The 6,099-nt window shown below is 49.0% G+C and overlaps 1 non-coding gene and 1 pseudogene across 2 annotated transcripts; one reads left to right on the top strand and one right to left on the bottom strand.

Annotated features, from left to right (window-relative positions):
- Positions 1–474: 474 nt before the first annotated feature.
- On the top strand, positions 475–1,238 carry LOC116561979 (annotated as a pseudogene). Its single transcript, XR_004273693.1, has one exon. The product of XR_004273693.1 is annotated as a glutathione S-transferase Mu 2 pseudogene (transcript).
- Positions 1,239–1,248: 10 nt separating this feature from the next.
- On the bottom strand, positions 1,249–1,353 carry LOC116562147. The gene has a single exon (XR_004273798.1). It is a non-coding gene; the product is annotated as a U6 spliceosomal RNA (small nuclear RNA).
- Between the last annotated feature and the right edge of the window lie 4,746 nt (positions 1,354–6,099).

Consider the following 6,099-nt stretch of genomic DNA (forward strand, 5'->3'; position numbering starts at 1 on the left):
CCAGCTGTCCCCTAGGGGCAAAATCTCTCTGGGTTGAGAACCATGGAACTAGAGTGACCATATTTATTGTCCACTCTGGGACACTTTCTTCTTTTCTGGGACACTTCACATACCCAAAAATGTTAACTAAATATAAAAATAGAGAGACTAGTTTCATCAACCCCCCACCGCCCCATGTGTCCACCACTAAACCTCCATAATTGTCAACTCGACCAATTTTATTTCATATCCACTCCTACTCATTTCCTGCCATCACTTCCCCTTGCTACATTGGTTTGATGCAAATTCTAGACAATATTCATCTATAAATATCTGTGTCTAGCTGTGTTTTTAGATTTCTTAGTTGGTACATAATAATTGTACATATTTATGGGGTACATAGTGATATTGATGGGTATACAATGCGTAGTGATCAAATCAGGGTAATTGGCATATTCATCTCTCAAACATTTATCATAAAATATGGAATGCTGCCCGTTGGCAGACTTCACAGCAACCAGCACCATGCCTATGATACTGGGGTCCTGGGACATCCGCGGGCTGGCCCACGCCATCCGCCTGCTCCTGGAATACATAGACTCAAGCTACGAGGAAAAGATGTACACGATGGGGGACGCTCCTGACTATGACAGAAGCCAGTTGCCGAATGAAAAATTCATGCTGGGCCTGGACTTCCCAATCTGCCCTGCTTGATTGATGGGGCTCACAAGATCACCCAGAGCAGCACCATCCCGTGCTACATTGCCCGCAAGCATGACCTGTGTGGGGAGACGGAAAAGGAAAAGATTTGGGAAGACATTTTGGAGAATCGGCTTATGGGCAACTGCATGCAGCTGGCCAGACTCTGCTACGGTCCAGATTTTGAGAGACTGAAGCCAGAATACCTGGAGGGACTTCCTGAAATACTGAAGCTCTACTCACAGTTTCTGGGGAAGCAGCCATGGTTTCTTGGGGGCAAGATCACCTTTGTGGATTTCATCGCTTATGATGTCCTTGAGGGAAACCAAGTATTTGAGCCCACCTGCTTGGACGCCTTCCCAAACCTGAAGGACGTCATCTCCCGATTTGAGGGCTTGGAGAAGATCTCTGCCTACATGAAGTCCAGCCACTTCTTCCCAAGACCTGTGTTCACGAAGATGGCTGTCTGGGGCAACAAGCAGTGCCTTGAAGGCCAGGCGGTGGGCCTACCTGATCCTTGCCTTAGGCCTACCTGATCCAAGTAAAGCCTCAACCACACACACACACAAAAAAAAAACTTGATGCTTCACAAATTTGCATGTGATCCTTTGTGCAGGGGCCATGCTAATCTCTGTATCATTCCAATTTTGGTATATGTGCTGCCAGAATGAGCACTAGGTCTATCTATCTATCTATCTATCTATCTATCTATCTATCTATCTATCTGTTATCTATCTATCTATCATCTATCTTTAAAAGATAAGAACTCTTTTTTTTTAGATGAGGTCTCACTATGTTGTCCAGGCTGGAGTGCAGTGACTCCACTGAATGAAGCAAAGCCTGAATCCCACGGCACTCCAGCCTGGGCAACACAGTCAGAGTAGCAGGATCCAGCCTGGGCAGCATACCCAGAGCAGGTGCAATCCCACTACTGAACAGGACGGGAGTTCCGACCTGCTCCGTTTCCAACCTGGGCCGGTTCACCCCTCCTTAGGCAACCTGGTGGTCCCCTGCTCCCTAGAGGTCACCATATTGATGCTGAACTTAGTGTGTACACCCAACTGGCATAATGCACTACAGCCCAGAATTCCTGGGGTCAACTGATCCTCCTGCCTCAGCCTCCAGAGTAGCTGAGACTACAGGCAAGCGCTATCATGCCCAGCAGAACTCTTTTGTTGTTGTTGTTTTTTTGAGACTGTCTTGCTCTGTTCCCCAGGCTGGAGTACAGTGGCGTGTATTAGGCTCAATGCAACCTCTGCCTCCCAGATTCCTGTCTCAGCCTCCCAGGTAGCTGGGATTACAGGCATGTGCCATCTTGCCTAGCTAATTTTTGTATTTTTTAGTAGAGACAGGGTTTTGCCATGTTGGCCAGGCTGGTCTTGAAGTCCTGGCCTCATGTGATCTGTCCACCTTGGCCTCCCAAAGTGCTGGGATTACAGGCATAAGCCTTCTTGCCCAGCCCAGAATTCTTTTTTTTTTTTTTTAAATGTAACTATAATATTATTATACTTGAAAAATTAAAAATAATTCTTTAATATCATAAAATATCCATTATGTAAAACCAGGATACTCTTGAGAGTATAACGGGCAATCAACTTGCTAGGAGAAGCAGCATAATTGGAACTGTCCAGGCAAACCAGGACTGGGCCAGGCATGGGGAACATTTGTTTTCCTAAATATAACCCTTTCTAATGCACGTGTCTGCAAATTCATTCCTCTGCTCAAAGCCTCCAAAGGCTCCCAGAACTTACATAGTCTCGACTCAGCCCAAGGCTCGAGGCCCTCTGTGGTGTGGCCCCCACTGGCCCCTGCCTTCTCCCCCGACATCCTCCTGCTGCTGATGCGGTTCCAGCTGGTGACTGCATCACCCAAGGAATCTGGTGACAGCAGTGGTAGTGGGCTGCTACCACTCCCTACTGTCAGAGATGCTGCTGCATGGGCATGGCACTGTGCATGCTGGAGACACTGGCAGGCAGCCTGGACATGGTATTTTGTTCATTTAGATTTTAGCTGTCCCTCTAAGGTACCTGAATTTGAATGTTAGCAGAAGTAGGATATTAGGGTTTGCTGTGAAGACAGTTCTGGGCTAGAGGTGCCTCAACCTGGCCTGATTTTTGTTGTGGGGAAGAGGTCGCTTCCTTCTCTCTTTTCTTTTTTCAAACATGTACCCGGAGTGTACTTTGCTCTTAAGAAACTAAAACTACTAACTCCTAAGTGCTGAGGGCTCCTATTCATTCTCAGCCATACCCAGGGCAGGGCATGGAGCTGGGGCTCCACCACGGTGTGCAGAGAGAGCTGTTGGGAGTGTGGGTGCCATCATCCCTGCACAACATACAGACAGACCACAGACACACACACACACAGAGCCCCACCTGTTAGATGAGTGTCAGTTCCGCCGCTTCCCCAGGGGTCTTCTCGGAGCCCAGGGCTCCTGCTCAAGACCAACTGCCTTCTGTGCCTGGAAGAGGCAGAATTTCTTTCCTCTTTACAAACTGAGCTCTAAGTCAGGTTTGCTGGGTGACTTCTGTCTCTGAGTCCCTACAAAGTTCCTGAAGGTTGAATTTGGGGACTTTTGGCAGAGTACAACTCTGAAGAATGAAAGAAAGCCATTCTGCCTGACATGAAGCTAACAAATAACTAGAAAAGTTTTCCTACAAGGATCTAATCCTCGGAGCTGTCTCAGACTGCATGCCCAAGGCCCACTGCAGACTGGCCCGTGTAGTTCCTGGTCATCATCCACCAGGATGCCTGCCAGTCAGACCTCATCCTGGTGCTGTCAGAACCCCTTTATCCCCACATTAGCCAGGCCACCATTCATCCACTCAACAGAGAGGTCTCGTTGGTCTGGGTCTCTACCCAGCCCACAGCAATGCCCAGTACCTGGTGCAGCCTTGTGGTGGCCTGCTGCCTGCCCTGTTCTCTGCTGGGTACTCTTTAGAGCCCTGCAGGTCCTTTCCAGCTGGCACACCTTCATTCATTTACTTACTGAGGTTCTACCACGTGTGCCGGACACAGGAGTAGGTGCTGGGACACGTTAAGACAAATCCCCCTACATCACAGGGCTTACATCCCGGCAGGTCAGGCACCCAGGACACCACAACGAATTTTCTTACTGGGGTTGGCTTCTTCTTTATCCTCAGAGTGCTGGGATCCTTTTGCAAATTATTCTTTTCTTCCTGAGGGACCTGATTTGCAGACCCAGGGGACTTCACAGTGGCTTGCCTACATCAGGCCACAAAAGGTTGCATTGCGACCTCACCCTGGGCAATGTCGCCAGTCCCTCCATCTCCAGAATAGATCTGCCAAGTGGCCATTCTCTGAAGAAAGGAGATGGGGTTCAAAGTGATTTGCTATTTCCAGTGGAGTGCCATGTATGTTATGTTTGTGTGTGTGTGTGCGTGTGTGTGTGTGTGTATGTGTGTGTCATGTGTATGGCAGTGGGGATTTAGGCTTCTATGTGCAATCTGGTGAATTCTATAAGAATTTTATGTGGCATCTAAAAGGATTCTATGAAGCTTCTATATGGAATCCATTAAGATAGCATAAGGATTTTGCGTTCATCCACAAGAAGTAGACATGGGTTCTATAAAGATTCGAAGAGGTCTTAGTGTGTGAGCAGCTGAGGCCCTGAAGTGTGGGTGGAGGAGCAAGGGCTTTGCTTTCAGTTGCACCCACACAGCCAGAAATGAGCTCCCACCCCCACTTCTCTTCCCTTTTAAACTGTGTAGCATTTCTTGTCTGCTGGGCTCTCCTTTTGCCCTGTACAGAACCAATTTAATGAGATGAATTAAAAAAAGGAATAAAAGGAAAAGAGCAAACAGCACATGTGGCCCTTGGCAGAGGACATCCTCCGGCATGAGACTCGAGGCGCATCAAAGATGCCGAGAGACAAACACACAGCGCCCGCCCCTGCCAGCGCCATCACTGTGACGAAGCCCAGTGGCTTCCAAAAGCCATCGAGCCACTTCCAGCTCCAGCGGCTCCCCGGAGCCCTCCTTTTCTGAACCTTAGGGATGCGGGCAAGTGGGCAGCAGCCCTGATGGCCCGGGGAGGTTCAACTGCTCCCACGTCTGCTGGCTCTGGGTAACTCTGCAGGTCCCCACAGGCCCCATTCTCTGCCCTGGGTGGTGGAGGACAGCCACACACACAGGCAGCCAGAAAGAAACCAGAGCGTCCTCAGGCCTGGGGCTGGGGCTGGAGGGGAGAAGAGGGAGGGCCTAGATCTGGGGCTGGGCAGGGCTCTTGTGAGTTAGAACCTCAAGGCCTTCCTCCTCCAAGAACCATTCCTAGGCAACTGGCACCATTCCAGCAGGCGGAATCGTTTTTCATTTTATCTGACTTTCCTCTAGGGCCAGCGCTGTCTGGCAGATTTTTCTGCATTGATGAAAATGTTCTGTATCTGTATCTGCCTTATCTGACACAATCACCTTTAACCAAAGGTGGCTATTGAGCGCTTGAAATGAGGCTATGGTGACGAAGAGACTGAATTTTCCATTGTACTTAATTTTAATGAATTTAACTATAAATCGTCAAATGCGGCTGGCAGCGACTGTGGGAGACAGTGTGACCGTGAGCAGGGCTCCTGTCTGATTCACTGACGCCCTCCTCTCTAAAACTACAGTCCCCCAAGAGGGGCTGGCCCAGGCCGGGCTGCAGCAGCCTTCGTCTTTCTGTCTGTGGGACTTCCTCCCAGCTCAGCTCACACCTGTCTGCAGGTGGCTCTTGTTGGTGGTCCCCACTGGGCACAGGTCACCAGGGCTGAGGGTATGCCTTGGTCTGGGGTGACTGAGGAGACCCGGGATCTAGTCTGAGCATAGCCCCATGCTCTGTATGTGACCCTGGGCAGGTCTGCCCCTCTGCAGTGACGGAGCAATGACTGACTGGGCCCGAGGTTCAACAACAGCCTCACACCGCCTCCCCCACCCCTCCACACCGCCCCCGCCACCCACCCCAGTGGGCTGGGGTCAGGGAACTAAAGCCCACGGGCATTCTGGGTCAGCTTCCTAGCTTCTCCTCTTCTCCCATCAGGCCCACCAGTGGAGATCATTATCCAAATGGTAATGGTTAAGAACTTGGCTTTGGGGCCAGACTAGCTTTAAATCTCAGCCCCACTACTTACTAGCTGTGGAGCTCCAGTACCTTTCACTGTTGAGTGGGAGTTACATCTGGTGTCAGAGGTCCTGGGTTTAAATCGGGGTGTGCTAGAGACAACTTGAAGACACCCATGAGAACAGCTTTGTCCTATTTTCAAGGGATTTTCTGAGCCAATTGATGAACACAACTGTTTAATATAAAAATTAAATTATTTAATTTATTAAATAATAAATTAATAAAATGATCAATAAAAATTAAATACACAAATAATTATTTAAATAATATTTAATTATATATAATTGTTAAACCCCTCTCTGTCGTCTACTA

The sequence above is a fragment of the Sapajus apella genome, unplaced genomic scaffold (assembly GCF_009761245.1).
Source record: "Sapajus apella isolate SASKATOON/1434 unplaced genomic scaffold, GSC_monkey_1.0 scaffold31, whole genome shotgun sequence".
Taxonomy (NCBI): domain Eukaryota; kingdom Metazoa; phylum Chordata; class Mammalia; order Primates; family Cebidae; genus Sapajus; species Sapajus apella.